Genomic DNA, 16,072 nt, shown 5'->3' with positions numbered 1-16,072 from the left:
ACAGAAATGGTTTGCAAATGCAGTTTATTTTCTTCCCCGGTACGGACTGACCAACAAAGCAGTAAGTCAATGAATAAATTGTCAGAGCTGCTGCCCAGTGCTCTCCACCACCTTTTATAGTTACTTGGTAATTAGGATAAACCTCACCCCACACGTGTGCACACCCATAACCTTGTGTCCCAGAGCAAAAACCACCCAGCAATTAATCATGGATTGTTCACAGTCAGTTATCAAGAGCTTTGTAGATATCTCAGCTGGACTCCTTGTGGAAGAGGAACTTTACATCTGCTAAGCACAAGGCCTGGCAGCTGGCCCAGCTTTCTCTCCTAAATGGCAGCTTCAGGACTCTGGGCTGGCCGGAGCTGATATGTGGCCTCTCTACCATGGAGAAGCATATGGGGAGCTAAAAATTACAGTCAGTTAGGAGTCAAAGGACCCCTTCCCTCCGGTTTTGTGGGATGTCTGCGATGGAATCTCGCTACCAGGTGGGGCGCCTTACAGTCCTTGCTATGAACCTATGATGCCCATGACAGGGGATAACCTTTCCATAAACATGGTATTGTAACTGTCCTCTGTGCCCCCTGGTATCTAATATCTTGCACTACACAGTGCTGTTCCCTATCTACAGTAACGGGGTTGGCGGCCGTACCGGGTCTCCTCTGATATCAGATGCCTGAATTGATCAGAGCAGGCTGCAGTGGAAGAGTGGATGTGTTTTCCCAGTAGGCGGGGGGGGGGGGAGTCTTAGCTGCATTGTGACCAGGTTAATAACTCACACAATTGGGAAAGGCCCAATGTATTTGGGCCCAAGTTTCTTACATGGCAATGGCAGCCTGAGATATTTAGTGGAAAGGTATAACCTCTGGCCTACATGGAAAGGTCCTTGCGCCTTCCACCTTTTGTCGGCATTCTTTTATATGTAGCAAAAGAGTGACATAACATATCCCTCACCACTTTCCAAACCTTTTGCATACGGGCTATCCATTCCTGTGAAGTCGTGTCATCTGGACACACTTGAGGACACTCTGGAATTGGGATGAACTCCCTCCCTGTAGCCACACGAAATGGGGTAAACCCCGTACTTTTGTGCACTGCATTGTTATATGCAACTACTGCAAAGGGAGGAGTTCAGCCCAATCGTTCTGTTGGTACTGGATGTAACACCTTAAGTAACGCTCCATCATCGCGTTTGCCCTCTCTGTGGCACCATTGATCAAGGGGTGGAAAGCTGTACTAAATCCCTGTGAAGACACCACCATCGCCATAAATCTGCACCAGAACCAGGCAATGAATTGCACTCCCCTGTCTGAAATTATCCTTTTCAGGATGCCATAGAGTCTATAGACATGGACAATATGTTAAATATGTGTTCACTTGAGTCATAAGAGCATTGTATTTCCACCCTCCCACAATTTTATTCAATCTACAAATAAAAAATAGAACTGTTTTAACTAATATATCCAAGTATGGTTTATAGCTTCTAGTTGATCTGTACACCAAAATAACCAGGTTTGCCTCCCCAATGGAAACTTTCAGCTCTACATATTTCAAGCATGTGTGGTGCATAAATGTAATCTAAATTAAACATACATACGTTGTGTTCTAATCCTACTCTTCCTATTCTTCCTGATTGAGAATTAAAGAAGGATAAATAGGTATTAACAGGATGATTTTGTCTTTTTCTTGTTCTGTAAGACAAACTGGTGACTAGCCTTAATATAGCTGGCAATGCTTGACAAATAAAAATCTTAGATCTTTTCTCTCATTTGAGGGATCTCTTCAGCAAGCAGAACTCTTATGCAGTTTTATTTATTTAAAAACTAGAATAATGATTTTGTTGGTGATATATATATATATTATATCTATATAAAGTTGGAAAAGAGAATTGTCAATAGTAAGTGGGAGTAACTCTTCATGACCATACAGAATCTGCTGATTCAGTAGCACAAGCAATCTGAAGGTTGAAGAGATGCTATAATACAGCAATTAGGCTGACATAACAGCTCTATACATTAGTGGGAGAATCAGATTGCAATTGCTATATTTGCCTGCACTACACTGATGCATTTCTAGGGAAGCTGTAATTGATAACCTCTGAGGTGTAAAACAAATAAGTATAAGCAGTTCACCCTTCCCTTGCTTTACTTTATTTGCAAAGACAATTTTTTTATTAATACATTAAAACACACATATAGTTTGAAAATAATCATCACAAGTTAGTAGAGATTTAGAGATTTTAGAGATTTATTAATATTTGTAGGCCGCCCTTTTCCCTGAGGGGACTCAGGGCGGCTCACATAAAATAGGGGAAGGGGAGATACAGACATTAAGATAAGACATAATAAAATAATAAACAACATACATTCATCATTCGGGAGGGGAATTATCCTTGTCCCCAGGCCTGACGGGCGAGCCAGTTCTTCAAGGCTGTGCGGAAGGCCTGGACGGTGGCGAGGGTGCGAATCTCTACGGGGAGCTCGTTCCAAAGGGTCGGGGCTACTACTGAGAAGGCCCTCCTCCTTGTAGTTGCCAGCCGACACTGGCTGGCCGATGGTATACGGAGGAGGCCTAATCTATGTGATCTTATTGGTCGCAGGGATGTAATTGGCAGAAGGCGGTCTCTCAAGTATCCAGATCCACTGCCATGTAGGGCTTTATGGGTGACTAATATCACCTTGAAGCGCATCCGGAGATCGACAGGTAGCCAGCGCAGCTCGCGGAGGATAGGTGTTATGCGGGTGAACCGAGGTGCACCCACAATCACTCGCGCGGCCGCATTCTGTACTAGCTGAAGTCGCCGGATGCTCTTCAAGGGCAGCCCCATGTAGAGCACGTTGCAGTATTCCAGCCTAGAGGTCACAAGGGCCCGGGTGACTGTTGTGGGAGCCTCCCGATTCAGGTAGGGTCGCAACTGGCGCACCAGGCGAACCTGGGCGAATGCCCCCCTGGTCACAGCCATTAAATGGTGGTCAAACGATAGCTGTGAGTCCAGGAGGACTCCCAAGTTGCGAACCCTCTCTGAGGGGTGTAGAATTTGACCCCCCAGCCTGAGTGATGGAATATTGGTCGAATCTCTGGGAGGAAACACAACAGCCACTCGGTCTTTTCTGGGTTGAGCACGAGCTTGTTAACCCTCATCCAGTCCATAACAGCTTCGAGGCCGCGGTTCATCACGTCTGCCGCTTCATTGAGTTGGCACGGGGCGGACAGATACAGTTGAGTATCGTCCCATATTGATGGTATCTAATCCGTGCCTGCGAATGATCTCACCCAGCGGTTTCATGTAGATGTTGAATAGTAGGGGGGATAAGACCGAGCCCTGAGGCACCCCATAAGTTAGGGGCCTAGGGGACGATCTCTGCCCCCCCACTAACACCGACTGCGACCTGTCCGAGAGGTAGGAGGAGAACCACCGCAACACGGCGCCTCCCACTCCCACCTCCCGCAGTCGTCGCAGAAGGATACCATGGTCGATGGTATCGAAAGCCGCTGAGAGGTCGAGGAGAACCAGGATGGAGGAATGTCCTCCATCTCTGGCCCTCCAGAGATCATCGGTCAATGCGACCAAAGCGGTTTCTGTGCTGTAACCGGGTCTGAAGCCTGACTGGAAGGGGTCTAGATAGTTTGCTTCCTCCAAGGACCGCTGGAGCTGGAAGGCCACCACCTTCTCAACCTTCCCCAGAAAGGGGGTTGGAGACTGGACGATAATTATTAAGGATAGCTGGATCCAAAGATGGCTTCTTCAGGAGGGGTCTCACCACCGCCGCTTTCAGTGCGGCGGGGAAGTTCCCCTCCCGAAGTGAGGCGGTGACAACTGCCTGGATCCAGCCTCGTGTCACCTCACTGCAGTTAGTAACTAACCATGAGGGACACGGATCCAGTACACAGGTGGAGGTACTTACAGCCCTCATGGCCTTGTCCACATCCCCGGGGGTAACGTCTTGAAACTCAACCCAGAGTTGTTCAAATTGATCCTCCTGTGCCTCGGCTGGAGCTGCAGGGGTGAGTCCAAGTCCGACCGAAACCGAGCAATTTTGTCCGCTAAGAATTGGGCATACTCTTCGGCTCTGCCCTGCAAGGGTTCCCCCGCTTCCCTTTTGTTCAGTAGGGAGCGGGTTATCCTAAACAGGGCGGCCGGGCGGGACTCAGCGGACGCAACCAAGGTGGCTATATGGGATCTTTTTGCAGCCCTAAGTGCCCTGGTGTATTCCTTGGTGCAGATGGTTACCATTGCTCGGTTCGCTTCGGACTTATCGGACCTCCAACGGTGCTCTAGGCATCTCCTCCGGCGCTTCATCTCCCGGAGTTCCTCGGTGAACCAAGGAGGTCTCCGGGATCCGCCGCCTCGGAGGGGCCGCAGTGGCGCAATCCGGTCGAGGGTCTCCGATGCTGCCGAGTGCCACGCAGCAACCAGAGTCTCCACCGGACTGTGGGCGAAAGTGTCAGGAATAGCCCCAAGCTCTGTCTGGAACCTTGACGGTTCCATAAGACGCCTGGGGCGGAACCACCTGGTCGGTTCCTCCTCCCTACAGTGGGGGTTTGGTCTCCGAAAGTCGAGCCTCAGTAGGCAGTGGTCTGACCACGACAGGGGTATGATGTCGTTCCCCCTCAGACCAAGATCACAAATCCACTGCTCCAAGAGAAATACAAGGTCAAGCATGTGTCCCGCCGAATGGGTTGGGCCTCGAATTACTTGGGTCAAGCCCATGGCTGTCATGGAAGCCATGAACTCCTGCGCCCCCTCCGAGTTTTCACCGAGCGACGGCAAATTAAAGTCCCCCAGGACCATCAGCCTAGGGAACTCAACTGCCAGCTCGGCTACCGACTCGAGCGAGGGGGGGCTGCTGCAACGCTGTTGGGAGGCAGGTACGTTAACAGCAGACCCACTTGACCTTGAGGTCCAACTTTAACAGCAAAGACTCACACCCGACAATCTCCGGAGCAGGGACCCTACGAGGAACTAACGACTCTCGGATAACAGCGGCCACACCCCCACCCCTTCCCTGGGCTCTCGGCTGATGTAGCACCTGAAATCCTTCTGGGCACAGTTCTACAAGGGGGACTCCTCCCTCTGGGCCCAGCCAGGTTTCAGTAATACATGCCAGGTCTGCCCTCTCATCTAAAATTAAGTCCCGGACGAGAGGAGCTTTATGTACAACAGACCTGGCATTTAGCGACAACAGCCTGAGACCAGGGTCCTGACTGCTTACGCCATCTGGTCTCGGAGTGGGACTCCTAGGGCCGGAAGGAGGTCTCTGTAATGTAGCGAACCCTCCTTCCCCGGTAATGGCCTGCCCTAAAGTCCCCGCCGTATCTGCCTCTCCCTGTTACGACCGTAATACCCCGACCCTCTCCCATGTCTCTAGTCCCCTCAACCACCCCCGTGGCCCCCCATCTCCCGGCAGGTCCTCCGAATCATGCGTACTCATACACTCTTCCAAGCAGTCCCACGTGAAAGTTAAAAAACACAAAAATTTTACAACAATATGGTTATAAAAGTGGGCCATTCATTCATCTCACACATATCTCATACATATCCCATACAAAGAAAGAGAGAAAGATGAAAGAAAAGGGAGAAATTAAAAATTGCGCAATTAATTAAGTTAAAGTGCGAGTTCAGGTGGTAAAAGTCGGCTCTCAATGTTCAGAGTTGGAATGGCTGGATAAAATCCAAAACAGAAGCCAACAACTGTCCATAGAAGATATAGATAGTATGCAGGGGAATGTCTTGTCTTCCCCCTCGCCTATAGGCCTGAAAGGGTCCAAAGTCTGGTGGTGGCTGGAACAGGTTGAAGAAGAAGGGGGGGTATGTTGGTTGTTAGGACGCCGACTCCCCCTCCATATTTCTGCCATCCTCTATCTCTCCTTTCATAAAACATATGCACCACAAAAGCACAGTCCATGGCGTCCTGAGAGTTGTAATTAAGTGGGCGCTGTCCGAGTTGGTATTCCAGGGGCAGTGACGGGTAGCAATGTGGTCAGAGGAGGTCGGATGTTGAAAGGCCAAATCAGATGGTCACAGGCCAGGATAGTGGAGAGCCCATGCTAAGCAAGGGAACAAGTGGAAGCACAGGCAAGCAACCAGCAGCAACAGGAGGGGGGGGCAGCAGCTCAGATATCAGCTTCAGCGTTTCTTGGTGAGAGAGCAGACTGCCCAGCTCTTAATCTCTGGCATACCACACACAGCTCCACGTAGCCCTAGCTAACCAGTTCCAACGTCTGGCTCCAAGCAGCAACGGAATAAGCTTCTCCAACAGGAGCTTCAATAAATCAAGGCTTCAATAAATCAAGGCTTCCCCGACAGCAGCAGTGTCAGCGTTGGCGTTTTCTTTGCCTAACAGCTCCTAGCAGCTCCGAGGAGACAAGTCTCCCCCTACGCTGCTGGCACAGATGTTCTGGGGTTTGTTTACCTTCAGCCGAGCTCCTGGGCAGATATATCTTTCATTAAGCCATTTTTCGGAGGAGTCGAGCTGGAGCGAAAGACTCAGCAGCCATCTTCCAGGGACATGCGCAAAGGGTAGTGATAGGCACTGTTTCTGGAGGGGAATCTCCTGAGTTTGGAAAACATATTTCAAATTTAATCATTAAATTATATTTTATGCTATATTTCATTTATTCAAAAAAGTTATTTTGAGTGGAGGAAGTATTTAAGACTTTCTCAGATATTAACCTGTAAATATTCTATCACAATTTTCCTTCCATTTCCCACAGCATTTCTTTCTTTGAAAAAAATTTTTTTTCTCTAACTCTATCTTGATATCTGAGGAATTCATGTAGCACACCATATCCTTGAGGCAGCTCAAAGGTGCCTTAGAATTTTAATTAAGTTATATATTTTACTACAGATATTTTAAATATATAAGAGTAAAATGTTGACTATATTAATTGGATTTTTATTTTAATTAGACTTACATTTCATTCAATTTAGTTTAATTCTTAGCCTTGTCCATAATTCTGAAGTGCGTCTTCCATTAAATATCTCTTAAATTTCTAGGGTGTTGCAGAAATTTGAGGATATTAGGGCAAATCTCCCATTGGTGTATTTGACAATAACATCCCAAGAAAATATTTTAGACTTAAAGATAGCAACTTGCCCCAAATCATCCAATGAGTTGGGAACAATGGCACTGTATCTGTCTGCTCTCAATTTGATGTCTCAGTTACTGCAGGACTTTTTGAGATGAAGTATTGTTGCACAGTGATGAATGGTGCTGACTGTTTTTGTATCATTGTGCAACCTACCAGATTACCCAGGTTTTCAGATTTGAAAGAAAAAAGACTGCTACAACAGGAAAAGTTCCTTATTAATATATTTCATATCTGCACTGCAAACATTGGTGATACAGATATCTCTGACTGTTGTCAATTTATGTGTGCAGCCCAAATCTATACTGTAATGTATTATTCTCTAGGGATTTACAGAAGCATAGAAAATGATTCCAAATTTCTGAAGAGATGATTGCACAAATGAAATCCAAACATCCACATTTTTATTATTTCATAGATAATGCAAATTCAATAATTCTTTCTTCCCGGCATGGCAACATTTCTTGTTCTTGTGTATAATGTAGTCACAACATTGCTTCTGTTATAATTAAATGGCCTTCTTTCATATGCAAACTTCAAATCATCTTCACTCCATATGTGAGGCTACTTGAAACCCTTAACGGTTTCAGTTTTAAAAAGTGTATTCCCTCTTCTCTTCACACAATTGTCATATTCTAGCACCATTTATACTTGAGTTGCAGAACAAACTAGACATCTGGCTTCTGTACAGGCATATGCTTATGTAATGCCTGAGTATTGTACAAATTTAACTTTATGTACGGTATGTATCTGAAATATTTATTTAGTGAATTAGTAAGCTTTTATTGACAATATTTTAAGAGTTTTTCTGAGTTAGATTTCCACGTCATAATCAAATGAAAACAATACGGGTGGCTGTCCCTTCGCCAATCTTGTGGGTTGGTTTCCAAACATTTCATTATCAAGCTAGATAAGCTAGGTAACATCTTCAGGAAAGTTTAGAGGATGTCTGTGTCAGTGTTCCTCTGTTTACAAGGGCTTTGTGTGGTTCTTAGGACTTGTGGGGTCTTAGGTCTTAGTCCCAACAGGTGAGGCTCCTATCACAAAACCCTCACTTGATGTGACTGCCCTATTGCAACCCCTACTGACTACATGAAGCCCTTATAAACAGAGGAACACTGACACTGACATTTCTTAAGCTCTGCTGAAGATGTTTCCTAGCCTTGTAATGAAATGTTTGGAAATCAACCCACATGCTTGGAAAATGAACCTCCCCCCTCATTCTACACCCGAGCTACAGATATTCACCACCATTACAAATAATGTCCATTTCTAAAACTATCTTACATATAGTTCTTTCACAAATACAGATATTGAAGTATTTGTAGTGAGAATAAAGGAAGGAAGGAAGGAAGGAAGGAAGGAAGGAAGGAAGGAAGGAAAGGAAAATACATGCTAGCAATTTAATTCTCTTTCATCTATTTGCCTGTTAGGAGCCTGATAGAAGCTCTTTGGAAGTTGAGATACATAGATGGTTATTCAATAGTTTCAGGACAGTCCTAATGGTCAATGGAAGGAAATCAGGTTGAATGGGTATCAGAAGAAATAGAAATTTTTAGTCCGTTCAGGTGCTTCACAATTAATATTAAAAAATGGGGAGAAGGGGCTTCCGGGGCGGGACCTTGCTGATGGCGGCAGCTTAACGAGCTGCCCCCGGGTTTCTGGTCGCGTTATCTGCCTAAATACCCGGTAGATAAACTCATTCTTCAGGCAAAGAAGGGTGAGAGAGAGATCCAGCTGGTAAGAGCTTTTCTTTGAAGTTTGCAGGTTTATTTTTGCTGCAAATGGAAGGGGGGGCAACCGTAGGCTGAATCACATCTCCGTGCCAGAAAACCTCTGCTGTTTTTTTTATGGCACAAAGCAAGGATCCCCCCACTTAGGACAACTCCTGATATATTTATTTGAGATTAATACAAGCAGAGTCCGTACCTGAGAACCTTATCTGCCTTTTTTTCTTTTTCTTTTTTTTTTAAATCCTAGCTTCCTTTTACAAGAGTTCCCTTTGTGCACGGGATTTTTTTTTCTTAAAAAATAAGCTCCTAAGATGGCGTTGGTCCCACATTTCTAACTATCCAGCAAGAGCACTGATAAAACAGATCAAAGGAACAGCCAGCTTGCAGTCTCTCTCTTAATTAGCTTACAAGACTTTATTTTTTCTTATCAACTTTTAAAAGTTTTAAAAGATTCCTTGTTATATAGAAACATTCCAAACAGAGATGAATATGTTGAACTGTTTCATTACAATGCTAATCTCTTGAAACCTGCTTTGTTACAATGCTCTTTTCTGAAACCCTTTGAAAAACCTCTAAGAACAAATAAAGTGGGGACTTAATACTTCTTTTCTTCGTAAGCTACATAGTGGGCCAGTGGAGTTTGAATAATTGTTGAATAAGAAAAGATATAATGGCAACAAATTAAATTCGGGAGACCTTTTCCTAGATGCACATCGCACACACTTGGCACAAAGTCGCAGCTTCCACCCTCTACGCCCCCTACTGGAGATTTGCTAACAAAAACTTTTTTTTGAAACTTTTAGAGAATTTAGAGAGCAGAATTCAAAAGCTTTCGAGAATTCAGAGAGGAGATAAAGAATGAGATGAAAGACTTATATGATAAGCTTGATAACAAGATTGCCAAAACAATGATGATATGTTGGGACTTGTAACTGTACTGACAGGATATGTTTCTGGAATGGAAGATAAGCTAGAGGTTCTTGAAGAAGCCAACACTAACTTGACTTCCAAAATTGAAGTGGTGCAACAAAGAGTTGAAAACGCTGAAAAACACATTGTAATGATGCAGTACACACAGATGGAGCTTGCATTAAGAGTCAGGAGGCTGCGTGAGGATAAACAGGAGAACTTGAAGCAGATTTTTTCAGAGGCTTTTGACCGTCTGGTGGAAAGACCGGGGTCCAACTTTGACTGGCAGATCGAAAAAATTTATCGCGCTAACTCTTGGCTGGCAAAACAGAAGCAATTTCCCTGAGATGTAATTATATACTTTGCTACAAGAGAGTTCAGAAACATAATACTACAAGAGTCTTAATACCAGGCTTCAAATTGGCAGGCAGGACTTGATTGTTTTCAAAAAAATACCACCTCAAATGCTAAGAGCCAGGAGAGATTATGCTTTTCTAGTGGAAGAACTTAGAAACCATCAGATACAGTATAGATGGGATGTGCCATTCAGTATTATAATTACATTTGATAAGCAAAAATATCGTCTCAACTCTGTATGGGAAGCCCGTGATTTCTATCACAAGATCCTGAAGGTGGGACACCCTGAATTATCGGATCTGGAGAAAGACCACGAGACAAGATAAACAGCAAATCACACAACTACCAGACAAAAGCACCATTTCCTCCCTCCGGAGTGCAAGGGGTCAGGGAACAAAGACCTAACCGTATGACTACCAGACGAATGGGAAAACAAGGTACATTGCAACAACCTCAATAACCACCGGCCATTGACCAAGGAGTTGTGGTCTGAACTCTTTACAGAAGAGAAAGAAAATATTTTACTATCTCAAACAGTTTAAGAACGATATAATTTACTTGTAAGAAATTTATATCAAATCAACTGATCAAAATATTTGTTCAACCTGAACTTGGTCAATATTTTGTGACCTCTGCTATGGAAAAGAAAAATGATATAGTAGTATACTTAAGAAAAGACATTAAGGCTGATCTAATTGAAGCAGATCCCTTTGGAAGATATCGCATTAGACTTAATTCTAGAAGGGAAAAGACTTGATGGACGACTTCTAATTGAGAAATGTTTGGCGAGAAAGAAATGCAGAGGCATATGACCTCACCCTTTTTTTTTCTGATGGACATCTACCCTTTTCAAGGATTGATTCTACACAAATTACTAATGATTTATTTTCTAGGGTGAGAAGACAAAGATTGCGGCGAGGGTCCTTTTGGATCATACACAGTCTGGATGGAATTGGGAAGGGTAGTGCAGGCAAGAAGGTCTTGGAAGTTGAATGAGAGTTTATCTAGATATGAAAAGTATATTATGATTGTAAAAAATTGCTATCTGAATACTTTGCTCTGAATAAAAAAAGGGTACTTTCATGGGATTTGTAGGGGATCAAGTAAAGCTATATGAGAGGAGTACTGATGAATATAAACAAAAACATAGATATAACTAGGGCAAAAACGAAAAGAATTGGAAGAGGAAATTAAAAGAAAAATTTGAAATGTATCCAAATTGTGTTATTGAGGGAAGGAGGTGTTCTAACAGGAGGAGATTTAAAAGGCATTCCGGAAACTTTTTTCCTTTTTTTTTTTTTTTTTTGCAGAATTGTACAAAGGAGACAAAATTAAGGGTTTAGATATAGACAGATACTTAGATAAAGAGATAATACCCCTGGTTAGAGAAGAGTACAGGTAAAAGTTGAACCAACAAATAACCTCTGGGGAAACCCTGCAGGTAATCAACAACTAAGATTAGGAATAATGTAAACTGTTTAAAGTTTGAGTAATGGCAAGAAGCTGAGTTCAACGTAGAGACTTTACCGATTTTTTTTCTCTTTTTCCTTCCTTTTTAAAAATTTCTTTGGTTTTAATATATTTCGACTGTGTTTGATAAAAAGCTATACCGTGTACGGGCTCTGGGAAGTTGGGGGGGGTGGAGGTGTTTTAGGGGAGGGGGGAGGGGGGAGGGGGAAATATAGTAGGTGCTGGATTTTAAACTGATTAATATGATTGCACTTGTATTCTGTTGCGTTGCTAATTCTAGTGTAAAAATAGGAAGCTGAATATATTGATAAATAGTAGAAATACACCGAAGGGAGGAGTAGAAGGAAAGAAAAGAAAATGGGGAGAAGGAAAGTATATTCAACTGAGAATCATTGGATATTAACTGCATGGAAGAGGAAAAGAATGTCAAGGACATGGAGTTGGAAAGACTAATGGAGGGGGGCTCTATTGGGAGAAATACTGTGGAATATCCATACAGTGGCAGCTGTTGCTGCACATGTGGCTAATTTCTGAGAAAGCAGGGGAGGTGGATTTTACACACACCTTTATTGATTGATTCTAATAGCATTTCAGCCACTGCCTTGATGTTTCTATGGAGCTATGCAGGAAGAATAAAAATCTGTAATAGAATAACAATAACAATGTTGTAGACCCGTTGTTAGGTATATCTTATATGCAACTGCATTACTGTGCCTAAAATTAAAATGTGAAAAAGTTTATGCATATTTGTTTTACATTATTGATTTTCGCTGAGACATCATTGATTATAATTAATGAACACAATTAGTTTGCTCCCCAAGGAACATATGAAATAAACAGCATAATACATCAACAAAGAGCTGAAAAAATAATTTATAAGGTTATAAAATGCAAGGAGAGAAAGTCAAAATACTTGACTACAAAGCAGGACAAAGAACACACATGAATCAATGCCATGGAAAGCTTCAACACATTTTTTTAATGCAACTTCACCTTATGTTGTCTACTTTATTAATTTTGTTGGAAGTTTCTAAGTGTTTTTACGACACTAATATTTTCTCCCATTTTTCTCAGAAGCAAACTGAACACATTTTTTTATATAATTTGTCCTAATATCTCTCATTCTCCACAGCAACAAACTGAACACATTTTATTTATATTATAGAAATTTATAGTTTTAGAATAAGTTGAACATATTTACAATGTAAGTATAGTTGAAGTTGATTACTATCTGCTCTTAATCAGAACCAACTACATTTTTTGTTGTTTTCAGCTTAGTACCAATCCACAAAAAAGTGGATATATAATACACGTGGACACAAAACCCAACACACTTTCTTTTCTACTTATTTTTTCTATATTCATAAAGCACCTACATTTTTAAAAAAAACTTTTAAAAACATTTTCCAATATTTATTTATGGAACTTACATGACTACCAACTTATACAGATTAATGTTTGGTGGCTCCCAAAAAGAGAAAGATTATACAATTATCTCACACCTCATAAGAAAAGATCCACACTTCCCATCATTGCACCATGATTCATTCACAGTATCAGTTATTCATTATTCAAACATTTACAAGGATATAAAATGCAAGGAAAGGATTGTTATGGATTATACACATGCAAAATAGGGCAAAGAACATTACACAAGCCAACACCATGAAAAGCATAATCACAATATATTTGTTTATCCAAACTTCAAACGATGTTGCCTATTTCAACCGTGGTTGACTCAAACTGAGTTTGGATATTCAGAGAGCATAATTCAATTCTAACTTGTGATTCAAATTTCAGTGACAATCCAATTCAGTTCAAACCATTTTAAGATTCAGTATTTGATCTGAAAAAAATGATTTATTCAAAGGCTACAATGGCAAAATTTCAAAATGCCTGAAGCTGCTTCATTTTTTTGGCAGAATGGAATGAAAATCTCTAGGATGATAAGTCCTTTAGAGAATTGTAACTTTGCCAAGCTTCAGATGACTATTTTCAAAAGTTACAACAGAATATTTTTAATACATCCTCCTTTATCTGTATTAAGGCAAAGTTTACAAAATGTGAAAATGACAGCATAAGAATTTCTCATTTGTTCAGCGGAAAGGCTGTAAAGAAGATGGCTGAATCAATGCAGAACAGTTGAGCCAATATTTCAAATGTTGAAAGTAAAAGTATATAATATTAATACATAAATAGCAACATTCATGCTATGCAAAATGAATGTTACTATTTTTTATGTTGTTTCCCTAAGCTAGATTTTGTCTGCTTGTTTTGAAAAATGCTATTATGGTTGTTAAGCAACAGGAACGTGTCCCACCTTAATTTAATTTGTGCAATGCTATTACATCCACCTAAAAAAACAAAATAAATTTGGAATCTTTCAATCTTTCAATACTTTCAATGAATATATATTGAACATTCATTTATACCAATAAATATAATCATGTAAGTATTAATGAAAGTACAAACTATTGAGAAATGTATCAAGCATGATCTTTTGATTCCTGAACCCATATTTCTCTTTAAGCTGGGGATAAAGATGAGTTCAGGAGGTATATTTTCTTTGATCTGGACCCAGGTGATTAAGTCAAGCTATATAAGTTCCATTTAATTTTGGAAAAAAGAGTCAAATAACCTTATTTGATTATAGAGGATAATATTGATAACCTAAACTGCAATTAATACTGATTTTTTTTTACTTTTTATCTTAATACTTTAAGGTTTTAAATAATAGAATGTTATTAATTTTAATCATATTACATAAATATTATTGTACTTACATTATCATAAAGGGAAAAAACATAAATGAATGTGATGTGGTTACTGAAAACATGAACCATGAAAGTCATTGTGGAGGGGAGCAGGGAACATACAATGGTTACCAATCTCTTTGTATTGGGAACTTGCACATTTAATGTGATTTGTATTTAATCTTTTCTATAATATAAGACTCCATGTGGTTTGGCTCCTAAGGACCCAAAAAGGCTTCCTTTTCCAATGAGAATGATCAGTTTGATTTGTTGTTCTAAAAAAACCCCACCTAATTGTTGTGTCAATTTTTAATGGCCTTTAGATTTTTGCAGGACAATCTATCTTCAGCCTGATCCAATGGTGGATTTCCATTTTTTTTTACTACCGATTCACTCATGCACATACATCTGCTCGCATCCAATGGGTGGGCAGATCCTCCCACCGCCGCCACTAATTGGATCATTCATCCAATCCGATCCAGATTGAACTGGCAGAAACCCACCTCTGGTCTGATCCTTTACATTTTCCAATGATACACTCATTGCCCATTGCTCATTGAATCTATCCACCATGTTGCTGATCATCCTCTTGCTCCCTTTCCTTTCATTTCCCCCAATATTATAGACCTTTCTAGGGAATTGGTTCTTTGCATAAATAATGCATTTGAAATAGGATAATTTGAGCTGGTCATTTGTGCTTCTAGTGAGACCTCTGGGTTGATTTATTTGATGATTCATTTGTTGTTGGATTTTTTTTCTCCTCTTTGTGGGATGCTTAGCAATCTTTTCCAATACCAATGTTAAAAAACATATATCCTCTTCAAGAGCTTGACTCTTCAAAGTCAAGCTTTCACTTCTATAGAGTGTCATAGAGAAAACCATTGCCTGCAAAATTGTGATCGTTTTACAATACATACATACCACAATACATCCCAGGATCGGAATATGTTTTTCAAAGCCTTCATTGCTATTCTATTATGAGCCAGCATGAAGTCTTTCATTCATTATTATTGAGAGTCAATCCTAAAAGGCAGGAGATATCTGCTTAATTATCTTGTCAGTTCTAAGCTTGCCATGCCTATTGTCATTTCTTTGGTCTTCTTTATATTGCTACGGCTGAAACCAGTTCACCTAAAGCACTAAATCACTTTGAAGATGTAGTTAACACATCTTAAAAATAAAATAATTTTATTACCATGCAAACATTACAGTGAACTGGACTTTCAGCAAAGCATTTGCAGATTGGGGGGCAGATCTAACCAAAGGCAGAACTATATTTATCCTTCATCTCCTGCAGGGTGTCAAACTCGCTGCCCATGGGCCAGAAGCATCATGTACTGGCCTTGCCCCCACCCAGTTTAGCAAAGGGCAAAAAAGTTCCAATACGTCACGTGACACCAATGTGATGATGTGAGTTTGACAACCCTGGTCTACTGCATTGCGAAGGCAAGAAAAATGCTAGCCATGATCATGCTAACTATGGTAACTTTAAGACATAATCAGTAGTTATAAACAGTGCTATTTACTGGGTCACATGTACCGACTGATTCTGTTATTGTAACTTAAGAATGAAGACAGAGGCTCTGGTTCGGTAACGCTGTAACCAATTTAATATAACAGTAACTATTAACAAAGTATCTAAGGAAGACCGGCTGTGAGCACGGTAGAAACAATTGTAACAAAGATTAGACCGGTAGTCTGTGGAAGAAGCAGCGAAGCAGTTCCAGGTAGACTGGTATGTTCGGCTGCCAGTTGAAGAATCAG

This window comes from Thamnophis elegans, chromosome 6 (assembly GCF_009769535.1).
Source record: "Thamnophis elegans isolate rThaEle1 chromosome 6, rThaEle1.pri, whole genome shotgun sequence".
Taxonomy (NCBI): Eukaryota; Metazoa; Chordata; class Lepidosauria; order Squamata; family Colubridae; genus Thamnophis; species Thamnophis elegans.
This window is presented reverse-complemented; position numbering follows the sequence as displayed.